Source organism: Ambystoma mexicanum, chromosome 11, assembly GCF_040938575.1.
Source record: "Ambystoma mexicanum isolate Mex_15411 chromosome 11, UKY_AmexF1_1, whole genome shotgun sequence".
In the NCBI taxonomy this organism is placed as follows: Eukaryota; Metazoa; Chordata; class Amphibia; order Caudata; family Ambystomatidae; genus Ambystoma; species Ambystoma mexicanum.
Window position 1 is genome coordinate 1180027108 of NC_090934.1, and position 15487 is coordinate 1180042594.

General features: G+C 47.9%; 1 long non-coding RNA gene across 2 annotated transcripts in view; it reads right to left on the reverse strand.

Moving 5' to 3' along the window:
• LOC138504195 (uncharacterized) overlaps positions 1-15487 on the reverse strand; it is a 52316-nt gene that overhangs the window by 24888 nt on the left and 11941 nt on the right. For both annotated transcript variants that reach the window (XR_011279798.1, XR_011279799.1), the window contains one exon: positions 5119-5315. This is a non-coding gene — a long non-coding RNA (uncharacterized lncRNA). The remainder of the gene's footprint in view (positions 1-5118; positions 5316-15487) is intronic.

Sequence of the window (15487 nt, forward strand, 5' to 3'; positions counted from 1 at the left end):
ATTCCTCCGCCCACGTACATAACTGCACGCCAGTGGCCAGAGAATTCCTCACCGGTATATTGCCAGTGCAACAGGAACTGTCCCTCACCTGCAAAGGGCTGATCCTGAGAGGGAACCGCATAGTAATCCCCAGCAGCCAGCAGGACAGAATCTTGGCACTGGCGCTCAAAGGCCACCGGGGAATGGTCAGGACAAAGGCCAGAATTACAACACCGCGTGTGGTTACCTCACATTGACAACAAGGTGGGACAGGTCATCACATCCTGCAAAATCCTGAACCATTACAATCAGCAGAGTGCGGGTCATCAGGGTGGGAAGCCATCAGCATCGATTTCTGCATGGTACAGGAAGGAACATATCTGGTGGTGGCAATTGATGATCACTCGATACCCTGAAGTGGAGATCATTTTCTAAACAGCGGCGGAGACTGTAATTCCGGCACTTGAGAAGATGTGGATTGCCAAGATGTATCAGGAGCAAAAATGGACTGCCATTCCAGGGGATAGAGCTCAGGAGATACCTGTGATCTACACATGATACATCAGACATCACCACATCACGCCCAGGTGGTCACCAGCAAATGGGGATGTGGAATGATTAATGCAAACTATCAACAAAGAGTTGTGCATATCCAGATCTCAAAAGAGCCCCTGGAAAGTGGCTCTGTACAGATTCTTACAGAACTACCGGGTGACGCCCCATAGGTCCATCAACATACCTGCCGGCAGACCTCATGTATGGGACCATGGTGAATTCGACCATACCTCACCATCCAAGCAGGCGATTCTATCTTTTTGACACCGACCACACCCAACAAAAGAGTCGCAGCAAATGAGCACATGAGCGACAGGAGACACACAAAGGTCTAAACACAAAGTCGGCGATCACATGCTAGCCCTGTAAAACCCCACAAAGTCCAAGCTTGAAACACACAACTACGCACCATGGACAGTAACCCGAACGGACGAGGGTGACAGCGATACGAGGGCAGCAGACAATCTCTAGGAATACATCTTGGTTCAAGAGGTGCCCCATCGCAGGGTGGCAAAGAGCAGCTGCTGCACACTTCGAGCCACCAATGTAACGAAGAAGCAACACAGAGTGGAGAGTCAGGGGAGCAGCCAGAAGGACCAGGAGTAGCTCGGAGACAGCATCTCGGCAGAGACCCAGTGGGTATAACCTAAGGGCAGCCCCAAAGGCCCCAGAGAGACGAAGTGACTATAAATGGTGAAAGGAAAGGCATAGAGCGTGTACCTGTGCGGGACTAGATTTGAACAGGAAAGTCAGTGATGTGGTTTCATACTGTTTGTTGGGAAAAGGGAGGAATGTTACTTCCACCTCATGTCCCGCATGCGCGGTGATGTGAGGCACAATGTTAATAGAGGGCCCGCCCTAACGGGAGTCAGGCAGTTCTGGGCACTGAGCCAACACTGGTGTGTCGTGTCCTCCATAGCTCCCACACTGCGCATCAGTTGGGTCCACTATGTGGGCCCCATTGTTCTCACCCTCTGCTAGCAGCACCGGTCGGAGGAATCCAACAGCTGGGGGTTGGGGTTGAGGGAGGAGAGGCGGCAGTGGCACAATCAAAAGGCAGGCGTTTTTCGTAAAGCCTGAAGCTTTTCATTGCGCCTCCGACCACCTGTCAGGCACTGCTTTCTTTTCAGATGCAGAGATCAGCACCCTCGTTTAGAGGGTGATGATCCCTGCATCTCCAGTGAAAGGGGTGCCTGGCAGGGGGTCAGCCGCGATTAAGAACAGGAAACACCTAACCTGACTGCTGCCCGTTAGGCCAGGCGCCTGCCCCTTTGCAAAACTGAGCCGAGGATATTACGGCGGCGTGATCTAACAGGCAACATTCAGGTGAGGTAAGTGTTGCCTCCTAATTGCAGCACTGACCCCCTGTCAGGCCACGGCCACCAAGATCCCCGGCTGAGTGAGAAGGACACTGAAAACACTGCCATCAGTCCCACATCACCAGATTTTAAAATGCTGCTATACAGTTTCAAAATGATGCAAGGAAGTCTATCGGAGGCCGTACGTACACTCATCTCATACTAGCGGTCAGCGCAACACTGATGAAAGAAGCCTTGGCCTAGCATGAATCTACCTCTCAGCCCTCCCACGTCACTCCGACACCCCGCTGCGGGTCCAATTTCAGCAGCACTACTTATTTATTGAAACATTGGGACATCCTCACCGTGTTTCAATCGGAGTCATTGATATCAAAATGACGCATTCTGCTTATTTAAAAAATGTCCCTTAGAGAAGAGAGGGGATGTTTGTGTTTGGTATGTATTGGGTGGAACACTTGATGAGGTTCATTGGTTTAAGTTTTATATAGTTGATTCTATTATAGAATTTATTTTGATGATTTGTTCATGCCTTTCATATGTACGCGAGTACTGTAAAGTGGATTTGAACCTATCATAAAATACATCAATTCTGCATTTTATGATTTTATGGAAATCCTAATAAACAAAAGAGAAAAAAAAAAAATAAGTCCCTTAGACACGTTATCGACTGCTAGGTGGTGGTTTGTTGCTACAGCTTTTGTTAAAAAATGTAATCAAACCACACAGTGGTAGTTTAATGTAATCGCCACACATCCAAGATGGCAATCATATAGAACATTCTCTGGAACGCTCATCTACTCTCTATGCTACGTCATTGCCCACATGCGCATTTCCACACTCTCTTGCTTGTGCACAGCAGGAGCTAGAGGGTGGATTTTTCAGCCTCAGTTTCCTCTCTGAGAAGTTGCGATTGGTAAAGAGACTAGGGAAAGGAAAGCCTCACGCCCGGGGAGCCCCACCCCAGTGCACGAGAACCCGGGTCCCTGCATGGAGTGGGGAGCCGAATTAGGTAAGTTGGCTAGCAGAGTGTGTGCAGAGCTTGAAAGGATAGGAGGAGGGTTATGACAGCACTGTCCTAAGCATACCCCTGGCAGTTCTCCCACCACCATGCAAATTACAGTCCATTCCCCTACCACAGTACTGGCAGCCACACCCCCACTATACCACTGGCAACAACTTTACCCTTTCCACAGCCGTTAATTTCACAGGGCTCTCTGAAGCCACTGCAAGCTTGGTCATGCCTGCTGAAAGCTCAGACCCACCATCCCAAGTCAAAAGGGAAGATCTTCCTGGAATCATTCTGGAGTCATCCATGGCTAGTTCAGGGCGATCATCCAAAACCATCCTGAAGTATGTGTGGAGGCCAAAATAGTTAAATGAGAGGACTAGCGTTATCACAGAAACTACTCCAGGATGAGTTCTGATTACTTCCAGTGATTATCTTGTATTACTCCAGGATAACCCCATGACAACTTTAGGATGGCTTTGGAATTGTGAACGATTATTGCAGACAAATTTAGGAGTTATTTCATGTTGCTTCCCAACAATTTAGGAAACGGGTTTTGATTCCTTGTATGTAAACACAAGTGGTATTACTATAGGGCAAGTCCAGTTAGACTCACGGATAATGCACTGGAAAACCTCAAGGGAATTTGCAGCCGTCACTTCCCATCTTTGCTTTCTTTGCTAGAGCACTCAAATGTCATTAACCAAGTTCACTTATTTAGTATACAAAACTACAAATCCACCCCACAATGTCACAACAACCTGTACACTCCCTCGTTTCAGTTCTCACCTCTAACTAACATGGCATATCACCAAACTCCCACAATTACAAATCACTGTAATAAAATACACACCTTCAGTGACCTAAACAGAATCCGTTAAAGATCTACCTGCATGACAGACCGCAGATGACATCACATAATATCACTACGAGCAATTAGTTTGACCATTCACCACACCGAAGAGAAATCAATAGCACAAAACATCGAAAACAATAATTTACAAGTTGGCACCAACCTACAAATTCACCAGATATAGTTCTACACACAAGAGCACTTGCATCTTCAGTTTCACAGAACGGTGTGTGAGCTACAATTACGTTGTCAATTAGTAGCAGGGGCTAACATGGCAACCAAACTCGGTTGTGGGATTGTTCCAATTCCATTGTTTTTCAAGACCGTAATCTGAATGATTGGACAGAAGTGATGCCTACAAGTTCCCACACACCTGCTCAAACAGGCATGACCGTCATACTGTAACAAGGAAACACTGTTGAGAAGACGTGGTGATAAGAGTTGAGCTTGTCAAATTAGATCTGTCCGACAAAACATTTGTAGCAGACAATTGACTTACTTCTTAGTCCATTTTGTAGATGTTGCCCAGCTACATCTTTGGGAACTGCAAAATTACACTGAGACATCTGCCGATTTACTGCAGTGTCTCAATTGTCAAGGTGAAGTAACATGGGCGGGTTCTGAGGAAAGAATGTAGGAGGAATGAAGAACACTAGCCATCCCTGCCAAAAGACTTAGGTTTTCCAGCTTTTGTGGACAAACATTAATGAGTTGGAAATAGTGTCCACCCATCAGCTTTCACAATATAATTCTCTTGTTTTTTCACTGCCTCTTCCTCTTGTAGTAGTTCACGCAACACTCAAAGTTTTCCAGCGCTTCCCAGATTCCATGAGTAGCTGCTTTTCCTCCTCTGCCTTTCTTTTTAAAGCCTCAATCAGTCCCTCTGCATCACAATAGGTTTTCATTATTTCGTCAAATGTTTTCTGCGCCTTAATACACTGTTTCTTGGCTGCAGGTTTGAAAAAGGCAAGTTGAAAGTTCATAATATGAATATCAATACAACAAACTTTCTGCTTGACCTGTACACTGGGGTAAATAACTCCCCTAAGCACAATCGTATCCGTCCAATTGATTTTTGATTATTCTTGCACTCCTTGGTGTTTTACCCTCCCTCCCCATGTAGCTACCCACAACTCATTCTAGCTGCACACATAGTCTGACCTGGACTACGGTCCCTGAGGGCGTTCAACCTATAACGCTTTGCCAATAACATAAGCGAAATCATGTAGCCCATCATAGAGAGTTACTCTAGAGGGAAGAGATGCTGCAAAAGAAGAGTGGTGGGCATTGTGCAGCACTCTTCTTTATGTGTAAAAAAGGGAATGCCTCCGCGTAGAGACGTCAGATGTACCCTCCTCCTACTCCAAACATCAGACGCATGAAAAAAAAAGAAAAATATTGCTTACCTGCTGAATAGAAAAACACTACTGCCTTGAAATCCTTTTCTTCACGTATTTCTCTTCTACTTTCATCAAGACCCTGTATCAGCCATTTATAATGAACTTCACCAGGAATTGCCAAAGGCTCAAATTCCCCATCCTTTCAAATACAGAGAATTGTCAGACTCAAAGAAAAGCACCAGTGCCATGATCAGAGTTATTGCCTAAAAGAAGAAATAAGGAGAAAAAAAAACAAAAAGTAACATTTAGTAAGCTCCAAGTATCTGTGAACCATGCCTGTAGCCAAAACCATTAATTTATAGTGGGCTTGCTATGATGTCCTGCCTGTGTCCAGATTTGTGAGTGGAGCGTCTCTTGGTGCTTGCTAACTTCCAAGACTTCACCCATTGAGGCTTCAACGAATTGCATCTGCTCACTAAGAAAATTACAGGTGGGTGTTCTGGAGAGGCAATAGGTTCTTAAATGCAGAGCTCTTGTACCTAAAATGCTGCAGAGTCATTTTATGTTTGTCCTTTACATTTAAGAAACTGAAACTGGTACTTGTCTTTTAAATACCAACCAGAGAGTCCAAGCAGGCAGACAGCAACATGTACAGGAAATAATAAATTATATTTTATTCATATCACGCTCATACACAAGTGTTTCGGAGCCTGACCAGGAAAAGGGAGGGGAATAGGAGGGGAGAACACCAAAAAAAGAACGATCTCACTAGGCCGAGTGACATTAAGAGCGTGCAAGTGCATGGGAAATGGAAAAGTGGGAAGTGCATGGGGGGGGGGGGGGGGGGGATGTGGAAAGTGCGGGACCAGAAATAGGAGGGTGTGCAGGGACAGAACCCATGACCAAAGTGATCTTTGCTTGGAGGGGGGTGGGGGGGGGGGAACAAAAGTCAATTTTTCACCTTAGCAGGCAGGCCTGTGTTAATATGAGCCAGGCACCATCCTCCAGAAGGGTCAGAAGTCTCCCCCCCCAATAAGCATCGCTACTGTGCCATATTTTAGGCACTACAGCTGAACCATTGCAGCGCTCATGAGCAGTGGAAAAATCCTGAAAAAAGTAAAAGCCATGGGTAAATTTTGCAGAGGCATGGTTTCTTACACATGCGCCACGGCCCGATACATGTAGATAGCTCATCACTGACTTAGAGGGTCGGGTGCACGTATCTGAGGAAGGCATGGACCGAATTCTTGTGGGGCATTGGAGCAGCAACAGCGTTAAAACCAGAGAGGGGCAGCCAGTAGGAGCATTTATCCCCCTCAGTAGAACAATAGATCAGTAGAACAGTCATTGTGATGAACCAGAAAGGGGAAGGAAGGAATCGCCCCACCCACGAAAAGGGGGCCGCTGGATGCTGAAAAGCTAGGGTGCCTTAAGCAGTGGCCTTCAAACTGGAGGGCCTGAAGAATGCCCATCAGTGGGGGCGGAGGGGCTTGAAGGATTATGCTGACTTTTTACATAGAAAATACAGGCATTTGTGCCAGGGTGGGGCCCAGAAACTATATTTTTACTCAATGGGGATGGGGCGCTCAGCATAAAAAGGCTTGAAGACCACAAGGATATAAAGTGACCTTCCACTTTCAAATAGCAAAGCAATTAACGCACAGGTCAGAAACTCCTGCTACCGCACCAGTCCTCCGATACACAAGGCTTATTTGGAAAAGCAAGAAAATAGGTCAAAGCTCCACATCTAACGAGAATGAACTGGCCCCATCATTAGAGACAAAAAAAACACCATAACTATAAAAAGCATTCACCCCAGATCATCATAATGATCAATAAAAAACATTTTTTAAATTAATGACAGTGATCACTAGCCCTAGCAAGCAATCAATAAAGTTTACAGGCAAACTATCTTCAATGAATTGCTGAGGTGAAATAGTTGGAGAGAATAAAAATAAAATAAAGGGCCAATAAAGACCCTCAGGGAACCTCATCAACCTATATAGAGAATGTGACATACATATAATTGGAACATGCAGTAATCCAGAGTCCATGAAACTTACAATTTGCATATATTAAATCATGCAGTGATTTGCCCAAAGTGTTGAACATAAACTAAACACAGATGGAGCACGAGTCATGGAGGGAATTGAACCCCGCGCCCAAAGGCTGGCACAATTAGCACTACTTTGAACTGAAAAGGCAATGGAAAACAGGGGTAAACAAGCCCTGCTAATATTTAAAATAAGTAATATAATAATAGATATCGAGACTCCTTTAATGCAAATTCAGTTGCTGGACAATTAATGGATGCCATTTTGCTTGTTAAATTGGCTGGTGCTCATTAATTGCTGGTTAGAGGAACCTTTTTCTTTCCCTTTTTAATGAGAGTTTGGATGGCCAATATCGTCAATCATTCTCTGCATGCAGAATCACAACAGCAAATATAATTTGGAGCTTTTGTAGTAAAGCCCAAAGCACCCTGTTCCACCAGAAGCAGGAAGGCAGGATTCAAAAGAGCGCATTCATCAGGGCATTTCAACCACCACCAGCCTGAGACTACACCTGGAGGTGTGTGCAGCACACCCCATAGCACACAGCGGCTCAGTCTGCCACACACACTTCAAAACTTAGCCAGCCTTCAAACCCTTGCGTGCACGCATGCGCCGTCAACACCGCCGCCCACAGCCAACACTCATTCGCTCCAACTACAGCTCTGTGAGCCGCACGATTCATATTGCGCCCCTCACCTTCAAAGTGACCAGCCGCCTTCAGAATAGGGTGGTCACTCACACTTGCTTTTCCAATACACTCGGAGGCCTCCCCTGCCCTCAGCAAGCACACCTAAGCAATCCATGCATTAGACACGCTGCAGGCGTCCCAAGCAGTTTACCACTGCCTGCCCACAGCTCCAGCTCAACTCCGCCCCACTCAGACTAGTGCGCTCCTGAGCCCATCAGACGGCACGCTACCTCGCAGAAAACACAGACTAAGATCACATCTCTGCAGTAAACCAGCCCAATCTACTCCAAGAAATCTCCACTAGGAATTCACGCCTCAGGTCGCACACCAGCTCCAATTTAGTTGGGTATCTTGCTGCTGCCCTCTGCCCAGCAACGACTCCCTCAAACAGAAAGGCAATGTGTGGTACCCCCACACATCACCTCAAAACTCGTAGAAAAGTGTCATATACAATCCAACGCTTACTAGCCAGACACTGCTGCAGAAATGTACACCCCCACATCACCATCTCACCTCCCATAGCAAACAGAAGGCTAGCCCCAAGTCTTCCCTCAGAGTTTTAAGTCTCCCTATACACTACCATCCTTACCAACACCAAACTCCCAGCAACTCCACTCTTCCTCCCATCACTGGCAAGGAGCCAATCAAAACATCCAGCATCCACCCCAACCAACCCTAACCTAAACAACAGACACCTCCCACCCACTTAGCCTCTCAGAATCAAGGTACCATTGCCCATTGACACGCAGCCCTTCTTGACCTGCACCATGATCAACGCTCCCTCCCTTCCAGACCATGCACTCGATATCCATGACCTCATCACCAAATACAACCTCAACACACTAGCCAACACCGAGAGCTGGTTTCACGATGAATCTGGCCCGCCATACCCACCAGCTACATTATCCTTCAGAATGGCAGACCCACCTCCAGGGGAGGAGGAGGAGTCGCGATGATGGCTAGATAATCCACCCCCCCTCCCCCCACTTAGACAAGTTGACACATCCAATGATGGGAATACAGAAATTCTGTCACTCAAATGCTCACCATTCACCTCACCTACTGTCCTCCTGGCCCATGTCTACACTTTAAGCAAAACATTCTTCATATTCTCCAGGATAACCTCAAAACGTCCTCAAAAATAATCTTGTTAGGTCATGGAGGCCCAGGTTGAGATCTCCCATCTTCTAAATAATTATCTGACAGATTCAACAAACTGGGCTTCACTCAACACATCACTAATCCCACACAACAGAGGCTGCACACTGGACTGGATCGCGGACCACAACTGAAATCTCCACCAGCACCAACACACCATATTATCCAATTCTCTATCACACAGCCCAAAAAGCCAACAGCACTACCTAACCCACTTCCTCCTGCTGTCACAAGGAGCTCACGGAAGCCCACCAGAGACAATAGCCTGCCCCTGATCAAAACTCCCCACCTTCAGGCTCCCTTCGCCTCCAACTCTAATTCACTAGTGGACGTCATGAAGCAAACCAAAACACAGGGTAGCAGGCATGACGGGGGCCCACAAATATGGTAATGTCAGATTTGCCACTCTTGCAGTTGCGCCAGGAAAAAGCAGGCAGCACAAACAGAAAAGATCCAAATAGGTGGAAAATTACAATCCCCAGCAACCCTTGCACCTGGGAGAGACAGCCCACAGAGCCTGCAAGCTCCTCATGCAACACCCAGACATCGGCACAGGTGAGCGCAATGAACCCTCTCGCAGGCCACGCAAATGAAGTGCTGGGAATTGGAGTTCCCTTGTGAGGCAGTGGGAAATAAACCCTAACAGCATGAAACTATGATCGGGCACCAGTGGGGGGGGCGGGCGGAGGGCAAGGGGCACCACTAACCCGCATGTCATTGTGTTGGAAGGCGCATAACCATTGCGGGGCATGTGCCAATGAGACTATAGTGCAGAAGCAAGCTATGTACATGTGAAAGGCGCATACTAACTGCATCCTTTTTAACAGACCGCAGGCGCCGCAGTTATTACACCGGTTCGAAGGCTTCCGAGACAGCTGTTCAGTGGAGACTGGCTCCAGACTGTGCGCACTAAGCTAAGTGCCTTCATTTAATGACACTAAAGCAACAGGTTTAAACTATGTTTAGCCGGATATTCACAGCAAGGCAATGTGTTACATCACGTACAGGCATGTTTTCCATGGTATAGGCAGCAGTCAGTGCTAGTCACAGATCTGTGTTTTCATGTTGGGCTGACTAGTCACTGAATCTGTGTCAGTAGGCTACAGCGCTTAAGAATAGGCACTAGGGGGGGGGAGGGGAAATCTCAGTAGGCAGCAGTGTGAGCGCTCAGGGGCAAACTAAGGAGTGAGGGAGAGCCCTATCCATTACCTCTCCCTAACCCTCTTTCCGGGGATCCTACTACCCTCTACCTATCCAACCCGTGGACCCCAAACCTCTTTCCCCGTGGGGAATGCATTGGCCTGCGTTTCTGCTACTACAGGCGCCAAGACCCACAAGAGGAGGTAACACCTTAGCCCCCCACGCCCCTAATCGCACACAAAGATAGTCAGACATTCCAATTCATGGTTTACCCCTGACCTCTTAGAACTATGCACTTTAAAAACGACAAGCTCAGTTAACTTGGCTGAAGGATCCCACTATCTCTGCAAAACAGGACTTCACCAAACACTACAAATCAGCCATAATCACCAACAATTCCAACTCCTTCAACACCAGAATCAGCAATGGCAAGTCAGACGCAAAAGAGATTACAGATAACTTTAATCCACTGCACTACCCCCGCCTCCCCAACCATCATTAAAGATGAGATTTGGTGCGCAAGCATCCAAGAGGCACTCCAATAGGAAAATCCTCTCTCAGCAAGTAACATTCAATATAGTCCTCATGACCACTAGAAATATATATATATATATTTTTTTAAACAATTTTTATTATTGTTAACAAACACCACATCAAACATTACAGCTCTTCTGGACGTTCATAGTCCGCATCAAAACATCACTTTATACAATATCATACCCAGTCTCCGCCCTCCCTCCCCATAAACTTGAGCCGTCTCCTCCGTGCCTTCTGCCTGGGATTTTTCGGGTTTCTCAGTATTTATCAACTTATATGAGTCTTCCGTTTCAAGATTGACCTGGTGGGGGTTTGTCATTGTGGTCACCAGTTGCCTCAAGGCTATCAAAGGGCCCACCTCCTCCTCTAGTGATAGCTTCATACCACACCACAGTTTCCGCTTCTGCCCATTTCAAGAGGTCTGCCCACCATATCTCCACCCTGGGCCTCCTTCCAACACATTGCTATTCTACGCTTGGCTAGGATATAGGCCAGGTCCTTCATCTTTCTGATGTGTTTTGAATGACGTGGTCTAGGGAAACACCCGAAAATGCATGCCCAGGCAGACCTCACATCAAGCACCACTCCTTCCCTGGCCATTTCCATCTTAATTTCTTCCCAGAATCTCTGCACCTCAGGGCAAGCCCAGAACATATGCAGTGGTGCAGCCTCCTTTGGTTGTCTGTTATATTTCTACCGGGGACGTAGCCTGTTTGGTCTGGATGTATCAACTTGCCCATTTCTCTCTTAAGTCTATTGGCCAGCGCCGCCGTAAGAATCTTACTATCCTGATTAAGCATAGACAGGGGCCTATAAGACCCACACTCCTCATCCTACTTGCCCGGTTTTAGGAGCGGGATGATTACAGCCTCCCGGAGGGAGGCCGGCAATTCCCCCTGCTCATAGGCTTCATTGAACACGGCCAGCAGCGGCTGGAATAACTCCCGCTTGTATGTTTTGTAAAACTAACTGGGTAACCCGTCTGATCCGGGCGCTTTACATGTGGGCAAATGTTGAATCACTGCATCCAATTCGTCCGCAGTGATGGGGGCCTCTAGTTCTGCTTGTTCCAGGTCATCTAAGGTGGGCAAACCTATATCATCTATTGTTTCCTGTATTTCTTGGCTTCCTATATCCTCATATAGTCGTTTGTAATATTTGAGGAACTCCTTGTTTACCCACTCCTGTGTGTTACATATTTGGCCTTCCACGTCTCTTACCTCTCTGATCACCGCGCGAGGGGGGGTCTCATTCTTGTATAGCCATGCCAGTAACCTACCCGGCTCATCCCTCCCCCACCCCCCCCCCAGCGTGTAGCCTCTCTGTGTATTTCTTATAATTTAGCTTGCACAATCTATCCCAGAGTCCACTACAGGTCATCTGTAGATCCCTTATCTTGGCACTGTCCTCTCGGGTGGTCCCCCCCACTCTGTAACAGGTCCTCTAGCTCCCTTTCTGTTTCCTGCAATTCCCGTTCAATACCCTCTTGGAGCCCTTTGGATTTGGATATAGCTACCCCACGCACCACCACCTTAAATGCCTCCCAGACTGTTCCCACGGAGCGTACACTGCCTGTGTTGATTTTGAAGTATTCTTCGATGGGCTCCCTCAAATCCTCACAAAATCCCACATCCTGTAGAGCCTCAGCTCTGAGCCTCCATGTCGGGATTCGCGCTCTGGGAGGCTGGTGTTGCCACTCTATGACCAAAGGTGAATGGTCGGAAAGTACCCGGGCCTTGTATTCCGCACCTATCATCTCTCCCGCTATCTTGATGGCAACAAACGCATAATCCAGTCTCGTATGAAGATCATGTGGAGCTGCGTAACGCGAGTACTGCCTGTCCCATGGGTGCAACCGTCTCCACACATCCTCCAGGCCGAGATCTGCCAGCAGTGTCGCCAGCGCCTTTGCTGCTGGTGCCTGCTTAACTGACTTGTCATCTGACCTATCTATCTTGGGGTTTAGGGTACAATTAAAGTCCCCTCCCCACATCGTTGCGCCACCTGCCCAGGGGCTAATTTTATTATATAGGGACCTAAAGTATGCCACTGCATCGTGGTTGGGGGCATACAAGTATACAATGTTCACTTCTCTGCTCTCCAGGAGCACCACCACCACCACTATTCTAAGCAGCCGAAACGGCACATGCGGTGCCACCCACGTGATCACCCCTCTTGCATATGCCGAGTATGTGGATCCTATGACATGACCCTTCCATTTACGCCTAACCACCTCCAACTTCTCCTTGGTGAGGTGGGTCTCCTGTAGCAGGGCTATGTCAATCTGCATCCTCTTTAGGTACATCCTCATCTTATTGCGTTTCAGGTAACTGTTGAGGCCCCGCACATACCAGGTCACAACTCTGAGATTATCCAAAGCCATTGGTCTGATTCTCTCCCCCCCTCCCCACGATATCTGTTTCGATGGCCCATCCCCAACCTCAACATCTCCCCCCACACCCTTTCCCAAACCCTTCCCCACTGCACACAACCCTCCCCTCCCCACCTCCCTACCCAACCCTAACAAATACCCAGCTCCATCCCTGGATCTCAGGCCCACCCGCGTTTGGTCCTGTCCCGTAAACCAAGGGCTCGGACCCCACAGGGCGTCACCAGACTAACAGTGACCTAAGCTTAATGCTATGGGGTGTGAGGGATTTCACCCAGGAGCTCCCTCCTGTCTAATTGGGAGTGTTTGCTACTCGCAAGTCTTTCAAGCGTATGTTACTGCAAGACATTCCCCACAAACTTTATTTAGTACTATAATCCAGTCCCAATGTTTTGTGCTATAGCACTAGGGATGCCCCAGTGCGTGTTACTTATCTTCATCGGCTTCTTTCTGGATACCGGGTTCCTGGAGACGACCCTGCATGTCCAGCCAGCCCATAGCGTCTTCCGGCGTCTCAAACAGAATTTTGTTCTTCAAAAACACTTTCAGTTTGGCCAGATAAAGCAGCATATATCTGTGGCCAGCCTCTCTCAAACTCCTCTTCACCGACCCAAAGTTCACCCTGCTGCGCTGCACATGCAAGGTGTAATCCGGGTACGCTGTGATTTTCGCCGGCCCTCTTGCGATCGTACCTCCCTTCCGGAAGAATGCGAGAATCTTCTCTCGATCACGGTAGTTTAGGATCTTTGCAATCAGCGGCCGGGGATGGTCTCCTTGTTAAAGCCCTGTGTGCCCTCTCGACTGCAAACCCCTGGGTCAGTGCACTGCCAGTGTTTTCCTGTAGAAGCATGGTTTCCACATATTCTGTCGGGTTCAGCCCTTCCAATCCTTCTGGCAGTCCCACAATGCAGTCCCCCTTGTTGGGGCTCATCAGTGAGGAGTAGCTTGGGTCTCTAGGCCAGCAGGTCAATGCCAGTGGTTAAGATTCAGTCTAAACCTTCCAGCCATCACCTCTTTGTTTTTGCTTTGTCACCCAGAGTGGGACGGGTATGCCCAGACGTGGGTCCCGTGCCTGCTGGGCCTAGAGACCCAAGCTACTCCTCACTGATGAGCCCCAACAAGGGTGAAACATGTTTGGGGATGCTTGTGGTCTCATACAGAAGGGATGTGACCTAGCAGTTCGGGCTGGACTTCCCCTTGCTTCTCTGGCCCCCCTCAGTGTGTGGCTGTCGGGGGCAGCGCTGACTTCCATCCAGCTCTCACTCGTCACGGGCTGCAGTGCCCGTGTCTGCATACGGCCAGGTCCGCCAACCGGGCCCGTTCGCCATCCTTCGGCAGGGCTCAAGCAGCCAGTTGGTGCGTCTTACGCAGCACCGATGCGGTTGTAGATCCTTTCCGGCCAGCCGCGTCCCGTCTCCCTTGGGTTAGTCCCCGCAGGCAATGTGGCGCAACGGCAGACCCGGGCCCGGCCACAGCTGAGGGTTTCCTGTTCGCAGTGCCTTGGTCAGTTTATGACCCTTTGTCTGCCTCCGGCCATTTTGTCTTCCTTCACGACACGGGCCCCTAGTTTTCCATGAGACGCCGTATCTCGCTAATCCTGCGCTTCCACGGTGCCCAGAAGACGCTCCATCTCTTCCAACATCAATCAGCTGGTCTGATATTCCTGCAAACCTCCTTTCTCGCTTCGGATCGATGTCGGATCGCGGGAGCTCCTCCAGAGCACGTCCCTCTATGCGGCCATCAAGCTACGCCCCTCACCACTAGAAATAATTGTGGCTTCACAAACTACGGAAAAACCAACAGCAGGACCATCATCACGTACTCCACAAATACCTTTTTTAGGGGTTACAAGACAAGAAGAGGAAAAAAAAGAACGCTTCAGCAAAAAAAAGAAATAAACCAAAACCTGGTTATTAACATCTCCTCTAAACCACTGTCTACAACACAATTGGAGACACTGAATTTAGGAGTTTCATTCATACCCACCACCAACACCTCTTTTTTGAGGAGGAAGTTAACCTCTTTGAACTAATACGTAAAATGGAACTGAAAGTGTTTTTCAACAACATTGAGAACAACCTTAATCCAGCAACTAAACACAAATACCTGGAAGTAAATCACCCACAAGTGAATCATCTGTTAATTAATTTATTTAAACAGAAGACCAAAAAAGATTTGGAACGTCTCAAATACGAACCACCAAGAACTAGGAAGATCCGCAAACATCAATTACTGGTGATTAAACAACTAGCAGAAGACAACACCCTAACCCTACAACAAGCAGGCAAAGGGGGAGCTCTGGTACTAATGGATACCACTCTGTACAACACAGGGTGCTTGAAACTCTTTAACACCACCAGGTCTTACTAACCACTAGATGGAGACCCTATTTTTAGGATCAAGAATCTAATCAAAAACGTAATAGACAAAGCTACAGATACGAATTGGATCAGCGATAAAGTAGCAGAT